This window comes from Mustela nigripes, chromosome 2, assembly GCF_022355385.1.
Source record: "Mustela nigripes isolate SB6536 chromosome 2, MUSNIG.SB6536, whole genome shotgun sequence".
Lineage (NCBI taxonomy): Eukaryota > Metazoa > Chordata > Mammalia > Carnivora > Mustelidae > Mustela > Mustela nigripes.
In genome coordinates this window covers 16,016,907-16,026,415 of record NC_081558.1, presented here as the reverse complement: position 1 = coordinate 16,026,415, position 9,509 = coordinate 16,016,907, and the positions used below count along the sequence as shown (strand labels likewise).

General features: G+C 52.2%; 1 protein-coding gene across 1 annotated transcript in view; it reads left to right on the top strand.

Moving 5' to 3' along the window:
- SLC6A20 (solute carrier family 6 member 20) overlaps positions 1-9,509 on the top strand; it is a 33,691-nt gene that overhangs the window by 438 nt on the left and 23,744 nt on the right. The gene's annotated exons all lie outside the window — the stretch shown is intronic.

Genomic DNA, 9,509 nt, shown 5'->3' with positions numbered 1-9,509 from the left:
GCCGCCGAGCCTCCTCCGCACCCGGGCTCAGTGGGCCTCAGGAGGCTCCAGACTGTCCACCCCCACCCCCCGGGGCAAGAGGCTGACTTCTAGGGAGTAAAGCTGACATTTAAGTGTAAAAAGTGAGCAGGGAGTTGTCTTCTTCAACAGAAACTCCTGCTACAGTTTTCAGATATGAAACATATTCCCAGCAGTTTGGTTTGAAGCCAGTTAAAAGGGTCTTGAGCAATTCTTTACGGTTTTTTTTTTTTTTAATTATTATTAAAACACTAGTTTGGGTTTGGAGCCAGAGATGGCAGGAAAGGCAAATCATTCTGTTTCTAATTTTTTCTTTTAGTTTTTTGGTTTTGTTTTCTTTTTTGTTATTGTTTTTGGTTTTTTGGTTTGGTTTTACAAATGTTTCCTCTTCTCCTGTGAAGCATCAGGGCACATTTACTAGATAGACCCACCCATGCCCATCATAGTCCCTTAACATTGTGGGGAGCTTGGGAACACCTTAGTGACAGGCTAGGGAGTCTCTCTGCAGGCCAGCCTATCATTTTGTAAGGCAGTGTGGCGAGAGGGCTTGGAAGTCTCAGCATTAAACAAGAGTTTTCTTCCTTGGTTCCATTTCTAGAATTCTACCGAGAGGAAGTTATCAGAGGTCTGACCAAGGGTGGCGATGGAAGCTCAGTCTCAGTCTTTTAATAAGAGTAAAATGTTAGAAACTTCCCAAGCCCTCAAGGAAAGGGATTTAGTCCAATAAGTTATGGAACGTCGGTGTGCGGCCACTGGGATGGAGTTTCCAGAAACTTTCATAGGCGTTTTCTCCTATCGTCTATTCAGTGGAGGGAGGGGAAGTTAGATTCAAAACTGTACAGAAGGGGTGGTCTTAGCTATGTTTAGAAATAGGTCAGGAAAAGAGAATGAGAACAAAAAATACACCAAAATGTTAACAGTAGTTAGCTCAGGGTGGTTTTTCTTTGCCTTGGACTGTGTCTGTGTGTGTGAGATGATTCCTATAATCAGGAATGTATTTTCACCATAAAGGACAATAAAAGATGTTAGACCAAAGTATTAACAAGATTTAACCCATTGAAGAAGGACCAAGACCTAAAGTACTGCTCCCCTGAGCCTCCCCTCACCTGTTCAAAAAAAAGAAAAGCTGGCAAAAGGTTAACTCTCTTGATTCCTTTTTTCATTCGAAGGACATAAACACATCATAATTATGGGAAGGGTATGCTTTGCCATGTGGTATCATGGCTTCATAGCTGACTTTTCAAAGAATTGCTCGTCAGGATGAGATTTCTGGGTCCTTCTGTGCTCAGCACACCTACTGCCCACAATACCTTTGTCTTGGCTGTGTGGTTTCCACCCCTCGGGCCAGGTGAGCCCCATGGTCACGTGACTGTTAATTCCTTGTTTCTAACACCACCCCCTGAATAGCCCGCAGGTGACTTGGGTTGGGTGGAGTAATTCTGAAATTGTATATGTGTAGGGAGTTGCTAGGGGAACCGCAGGACCTTCAGGACCCGGAAGAGGAAAGAAGAAATCCTGTATCTGGTATAGGGTATACTCGGGCTGGCTGGGCTGGGTGGGTGGAGAGAGATGGAGGATGGCCAATGGATGGGTAGACACCAAGGAGAGAGGCAGGATTGGTGGCTCGCTGGGTCCGGGATGGGCAGAAATAGGCTGGGCAGGTGGCACGTTCTCAAGGTGTAAGTATCTACAGAGTCAAGACCCAGCGTCTTATCCTGGCCCAGTCAGGGCTTCATCACCTGACACCTGCTCCTCTTTCCACCCCATTTCTGCCTGCTCATCTGCCAGCCCCACCGAATGTTCTAGACTATTCTGGACATTTCTATGTCAGCGAATGCCTACTCTCTGCCTGCACACTTTGCACGAACTGTTTGCACCAAAAAGTATTGCTTGGACTGCTGAGCGGGATCTGTTAGAAACGCGTGGGGTACATGAGGTGGGGGTGCGGGTGGTTTTCCCTGAGCCTTTCCCTGTCCAGGGGTGTTGCCTATTAATAAGTGATTTATGTGGCCCAAAAGCCGGGCCATTTGCAGACCCATTCTTCACCTAAAGCTAAAGGGTAAACCAACCACATCATGAAAGTCTCCGGAGGAGGGTTTTTCTCAACAGCACCATGACCCGCCGCCTACAGCCAACAAAGGGCTTATTTATAAACTACAGGGCCAAGTTGTGCCAAAATACTTCCCAGAATAAAGAGGATTAGGGATCCGTGCTCCTTTCCACGGGGCTGGCTCTGCGCGGAAAGTGGGGTGGGGGCTCTGTCCTTCCTGCTGTCCAAGCCAGGTTCCAGCACAAGGAATGTTAATTCTGAAGATTACATTTCGGGTACCAGCCGCCTCTGCGCAGCATGCCGGCGCTAGAAGAAAAATAGCCCAGAACCTCTTCTAGAACGAGTCAGCGGCCCTCGGTGACCGTGTCAGCGTCCAAGGCACTGTTGTTCTGGAAGAAATCTGGGATGTGAATGCATGGGTTCTCCCATGGAGAAAAGAAATGCACCAGCAACTGCTTTTTACACAAACGTGCTAGAGTCGTGGAAGAGACGCCGACAGATGGGGAACAGTTGTGTGGCCAATGGCAACGTGGTTGATTTTTCTCCTAAGTTTTGTCTCTGTTATATGGGATCTGTGAAGAGGAGGAAGTCGGAGGACTCCTGCCTGCATGGGTTTGATGACTCTCAGATGGGCTGTCCCACTTCCCACTCAAAGCCCCCTTTGCTCCTCTCTGGTGCTTAGAGCATAGCCTTCCCATGATCCTGATAAATGACAGGTCTCTGGCCACTGCCCTCAGAGATTCTGACTCAGGCACCTGCCATGAGGCGGTGGGGGCAGGATCTGCCCTTCTAGCAAGGTCCTAAGTGGTGCTGATGCTGCTGGTCCTTGGAGCACACCTTAGAGGTCAGGGGTGTTCTCATGCTGCCCCCAGGCCAGCAGCTGCTGGGAGTGAGGTAGCAGGATGCTGGGAAAACATGGAGCAGCCGGCTTTTGATAGGAGAAGTAAGACCTAACTTGGAGCATCTGATGATTACTGCTGTGTAAATATTCCCACCATGGCTGACTTCACACACTCATGTCCTGGGACACGTCCCACCATGAGGTCCCGGGATGCAGGGCTGGCCGCAGTGTGCGCAGGGGGCTCCCGTGAGCTGGTCTCAGCTGGCCCTGCATGCCCCTGCAGCCACAGCCCTCCCAGCCAGCGCCTGCCCCCCGGGGCAGAGCCACAGCAGCTCAGCACGCAGATGGACAGGTGGGTGGCACCTGCTGTGGCTCGCCATTCAGTGTGTGCGCGTGCGTGTGTGATCGATGAATGCTCGTTCGTGTTTCTGCAGTTCTCAGTGGGATGGAAACCTGAGGTTCAGGGGCTGTAGTGCATCGAGCCCATAAAATTTCCAAAGTCCACTCCAGATAGTAGGTGAGAGCATGTGCTTTGTGCGTCCCTCGAGAAGCCCTGACTGCTGCTGCTGCTGCTGCTGCTGCTGCTGCTACTACTGGGGCTTCTAGACAAGGTGCTGGGAACCGGCTGGTCTGGGCTCTTGGCCACAGGCCTTCAATGTCTTCCTCCCAGCACCCCTGCAGTCGTTCCTGTCTGTCCTACTCAGAGATGGGAGACAAGTCCAGGGAAGAAAAGGGGGCTTGTGGAGGTGGAGCTGGGGCTTAGGCCATTTCCCTCAGGAAACTGAACCGTCCCCGGACCCCCTGGGGTTGGGGTTTCCTGTTCTGATAAAGGCAAGACCAGAAGTGACTCCTGCAGAGGCCTGGGCCTCCCCCACCCCCACCCCCACCCCACCTCCTGCCCCTCCCCAGGACAGGACTAACCCTGCCTGGCTCAGGGCCCTTCCCCACATGGCCTGTAACATTCAACCACAGCTTCCCCTGCACACCAGAGGGGGGCTGGCCAAGCACCTGCTGTCTGCTGTGTCCACGCAAGAAAAGCCCTTGACACTTGCAGGCCAGCTCGCTCTCTCCACTCCTGCCCTTCCCCCAAATGTCAGTGCCTACCCCCTCCCAGAGGGGATACCCCCACTCCTCGCCTTTTCCAGGACACCCCCTACTCCTTAATTTAAAAGTGTCTGTAAAGCTGTGTCTTAACCATGCAGGGCACCGTGGACTCGGACGTGGCTCACCCCGGTCCCCGCACCACCCCGATGGGGAAGAAAGGCCCCCAACCAGATCACAGCATCCACCTGCCAGCGGGGAAGCCTCTAGAAGCCCCCCAAGAGCTGAACCACATGCTGATATCTGGGTCCCACCCCCAAATCCTGAGTTGGTCTCACTCCTGTCCTTACCAGGAGGCATATTAAAGCTCCCCAGGGGGTCCTGCTGTGCCATAGGGATGAGAACCACCATCTGAGATCCTTCCCCAAACAGACACGATCCTAGAACATTAAACAGTCAACAAGGCAAACCTCTTAGGAGTTTAATTTCAGTTCTTCAACAAGCATGGATTGAGAATCTACTGCTGCCGGGGACAAAGATGGTCATCACCCTGGAGGATGCGACAGCATGGGAAGGTGTCTTCCACAGGGAGGGGCGTCCAGGGGGCTCTTCAGGAGGCCTGACCAAGTGCCTCAGCAGGAAGGACTAACTGCCCGGGAGATTTAGGGACAGGATCATTCTGGGCAGAAGAAACCATGTGTGAAAACAACACAGAAGGGTGTACATCTGAGGGAAACGGCTGGAAACTCCACGTGGCCGGGACGTCTGCGGTGGGGACCCGGCAGGAGGGCACACAAGGAACGGTCCAACAGGAATGCAGACAGAAGGGCCTCGACGAGCAGGTTGGCAAGATGGAACCGGCATAGCGAAGCCAGGGTTCCAGGCGGGGAAGGGGCACCTTCCGACCTTACAGAGCCTACGGACGGACCGGATGGACTGATGGATGCCAGGACCGGGTTCACCAGGGAGACCGGTACAGGGATACTGCTGGCGGAGGGGCTGGGCAGGGGGTCGGACGAGCAACTGCAAGTTCTAGAACAAGGTGGGAGACAGGATAAGCGGGACTTCCGTTTTTACTTGTGTTTCTGTTCTTTGTTCCCAAAAGTTGATTGGAGTCCACTCGACATAGACTTTTCTGGGAAAGCGGAGATGGGAGGGAGTGACTGAGGAGAGGGAGGCCATACATGGGGTTGGGTGTGCAGAGAACAGGACCGCGCTCCTCAGAGGGTGGTCCCTGGACAGCAGCTTCTGCATCACCTAGGAAATTGGGTTCTGTACTCCTTAAACACATAGGGGTGTGTGCACACACACACATCCCATAAAGGAAAAGATCAGGGTAAAAAGTCCCTGTGTGGTTTTGGAGAAACAAAGGCATGGAAGTGGAAAGATGGCGTGAGTTTGAAAGCCTGAGCTAACTTGCCCCTGAAAGTGGCTGCCTCTGGCTGTTTGGTGTCTTTGTGGGTCTCAAAGGACAGAGCCAAGATTTGCGAAGATAAATTTCATACAGAGAGGAGTTTCTCTTGTAGGGAGCTTCTTGGGTGTAGCAAACAGATACGGTACTGGCTGTGATCATTAGAAAAATAAGTAGCGGGGTACCTGGGTGCCTCTGCCTTCAGCTCAGGTCATGATCTCAGGGTCCTGGGATTGAGCCCCACATCAGGCTCTCTGCTCAGCAGGGAGCCTGCTTCCTCCCCACTGCCCTGTCTGCCTCTCTGCCTACTCGTGATCTCTATCAAAGAAATAAATAAAACCTTAGGAGAAGAAAAAGAAGTAGCGACATGTTCTAGAAGACATATTCTTTTTTTTTTTTAAGATTTTATTTATTTATTTATTTATTTATTTGTCAGAGAGAGAGAGAGGAGCGAGAGTGAGCACAAGCAGACAGAGTGGTAGGCAGAGGCAGAGGGGGAAGCAGGCTTCCGGCCGAGCAAGGAGCCCAATGCGGGACTCGATCCCAGGACGCTGGGATCATGACCTGAGCCAAAGGCAGCCGCTTAACCAGCTGAGCCACCCAGGCGTCCCTAGAAGACGTATTCTTGTGTGTGTGTGTACGCACACACACTTGTACACACACATTGGGTCATAAATGTAAGAATACATGTTCATGGTAGAAAATTTGGAAAATAGAGAAATACATAAAGAAATGAAATACCAAATCACCCCAATTCCAGTAGCCAAAAAGTCATGACTGTTCGATCTGGAGGCATATTTTATTTTATTTTATTTTTTTTATTTTTAAAGATTTTATTTATTTATTTGAGAGACCGAGATCACAAGTAGGCAGAGAGGCAGGCAGAGAGAGAGGAGGAAGCAGGCTCCCCACTGAGCAGAGAGCCCAATGCGGGGCTCGATCCCAGGACTCTGGGATCACGACCTGAGCTGAAGGCAGAGGCTTTAACCCACTGAGCCACCCAGGCGCCCCTGGAGGCATATTTTATATGTAATTCCATATCTTAATGATTTTACTTTCCCTGTGACAATCAGGGATTGTTTCCAAAATCATTTAATTCTTGACTCTCTTTGAAGCTGTGAACTCACATGGCCCTTCGAGATTCCGTTTACAGACGTAGCACTAACTAATTTGCCCATTCTCCGGGGTGGTATGGGACTTGAGCTCACAAACCTTGCAGGCTAGATGTCTGGGTAGTAAGTACATTCTCAAGAGTTTTGCCTCGGACTAGTAGGGCTCCCGGCATGGAGGGTAGAGACCCAGCCCTGCGTCCCCCGCTGATGACTAACGTCTCCGGCCAGCTGTTGACCCTCCGGAGGGGGCACCAGAGCTCCTTCTGGGAAGTCAGTCCTTTTTACAGACATGAGCCCACTTATCCTTGTGAATGAGCTGCTGGGGCTGCCTGACGGGCTTGCTGAGAAGGTGAAACCCTCGGGGGTGGGCTTCCCGGGTGAGAGGGTCCAGGCTTTCCCCTGCTGCCAAAGGCTGCTGTGTCCCTGGGTCCTCTCCTCCCCGCCTTTCTCATGATCTGGCAGGCAGTCAGGTCCGGGCCGGTCACCTGCAGACGGGGCTGAACGACCCGAGTGTTCTGCGGGGCGAATCCTGCAGGCAGGGACACTGAGCTGCACGGTTCCCAGGAGCCCACCACTGTGGCTCTCTGCTCCGTGGGACCTGGTAACTCATAAAACTTTTTCTTTGCTTACAAAAGTTTTTTTTTTTTTTTTTTTTTTTTTTTTTTTTTTAATGTTTACTGGGAACGAGAGAGTCCTTTCTGTGAACACAGCTAGGGAAACATCTGGTGGAATTTGTTGTTGCAGCTGCTCTGTCCACAGCCATCTCTCCTGCTTGGATCTTTCTAGAGACCCAGGAGATGCACTTGCTGCCCTGCCTTACTCTCTTTCGTTTCCGCTGTATCCTCTTCCTCGGGCTACGGGGTCATTTTTCACTTTTTACTTAAAACCTGCATTGGCTTTCAATTCATTTGCCCTATTTTTTTCATCTTCATAAAATCTTTTTTCTCCTTAAATTGTCCTTTCTTCCTCGTGGCCCTGACGCTCTTCCTTAAGTGCTGTGTTCTCTCGGCTCTTAGAGACTGGCTTCTAGAAGCTGGCTACAGATTTCTTCTGTGCGTCCTGGCAAATTGCTTTCAGAGGAAAGCATTTATTTGCTTGAGAAACCTTTAGAGGAGCCCTTGTGTCTTGATCTGCGGTGTATTATCCGGGGGTCAAACCCTGCCTTGGAACGCTCACCCTTCCTGAGGCAGAGGGGAAGGCCAGTATAGACTTGCCCCAGGTCCAGATTACCTAATTGCAGCCACAAAATAAAGCGAGAGTTCAAAGGAACCGTCTATGAAATTTTACGGGTTTAACAACGTGATGGTTTTAGCAACCATGACAAACTTTCCCAGATCTCTCCTGTCATCTCTCTCTGCTAAGAGCTTCACAAATTGCCCACCCACGTTGAACCACCCACAAAACCACTTACCATCCAGCAGCCATTCAGCAAACTCACTGAACGTGCATTTACTCTGTATCGGGCCCCGTAGTGGGAACTGGAGATTCCATGGTGGGCCAGGCAGACCCCGTCTCCGCACTTAAGAGCTGTTTTGAGAAGTGGGAGTGAGTAGAGCAGTCACTGTGAGGGGGGCACCCCCACTTAGCTTTGGGTGATGTGGAAAGGCTCCTGGAGGAAGCTATGTGCATAGAAGATCCAGAGCGAGCCTGAGGGACTCTGTCCTGCATCCACCAGATACCCACTGTGCGGGGCTCTCTGCTCTGTTCCGAGCAGACCGGCGAGTGAGGGCATCCCTGCTGTGGGGAGCTAGGCAGCAGGCGGACGCTGGAATTACAGCATCATGTCACAGGAGTTACTGCTCAGAAAGTCCAGTGGGGTGAGAAGTTGGAGGGTCTCTCTGGTGCGGGGGCCATGATCGCTCAGGCAGACCGGGAAGGCCCCTCTGAGTGGGGGCAGGTTGGGTAGAGAAATGAGAGAAGGGAGAAGAAAGCATTGCAGGCAGAGGGCTGGACCCGTGGGAAGGGCCACGGGGCTGCAGGGGCTTGAGGGAGGCCTCCAGCCTGGAGAGGAGAGCAGAGCCCTGGGTCTCAGAGCCTCAGAGGCCGTGGGAAGGAGTGTGGGTGTTATTCTAGGTGTGAGAAGAAGCCAAGTAGGCTTTAACCAGATTATGTGTGGGAAGGGCAGAGAGGGGACACAGTTGGACGATCAGCTGTCAGGAGGGAACTGTGGAGTGGACGGACACCAGGAAGACCAGCCCCGGGACACGAGGATGCTCGCTGGGGAGGTGGCTGTAAGAGCTCTCCAGGCTTGGAGCTGTCTTTGTATCTCAGCGTAGAATTGTCCTCTGTGACTAACCATTCATTCCCCACACCCAGGGCTGTGCAGATGCACATAGGCCCGTGCCACCTGACCTATCTCGGCACCCCAGAGCCCTCTGAAGCTTAAGGACGTAGAAGGAATGATGGAATTCGAGGGTCGCCCATCGGCAGCCAGCGCGACGACGGGTGTCTCCCACAAGAATCCTTAGGGGCTGCTCAGTCTGGCGGGCAGGGATCTGATGGGAAGCAGGAGGGTGACCTCAGCTCAAAATACTTCCCCAGCAAATTCACATCATCATTTCCAAGGGGGCAAACCCGTAACTTTCCGCAGAGAAACCTGGCAGAGCCTACCTTGACCAAGTGAGCCAAGTGAACCCACCCGAGAGCGGGGCAAGGCGGCATCATGTGCCCCTGGACAAAGACCCAGGTGGCTTCGGTGTTCCTGCCAAAACCCAAAGCAGGGGACATTCCACAGAAGAACTGGTTAGGATTCTCTGGCAGGTCAAGGTCGTGAAAGACCAGGAGAGCTCGAGAGGCTGTCCCAGTGTGAAGCTGAGTGAGGGGATCCAGCCCGAGACACCACGCGTGATGGTGAGGCCGGGGGAAGGATGGGGGTGGGGGAATTGGTCAAATCGCAGGAAGGTCTGCGGGTTGATATTTTGTTTGTTTGTTTGTTTGATAAAGAGAGATCACAAGCAGGCAGAGAGGCAGGCAGAAAGAACGGGAAGCAGGCTCCCCACCAAGCAGAGAGCCCGATGCGGGGCTCGATCCCAGGAC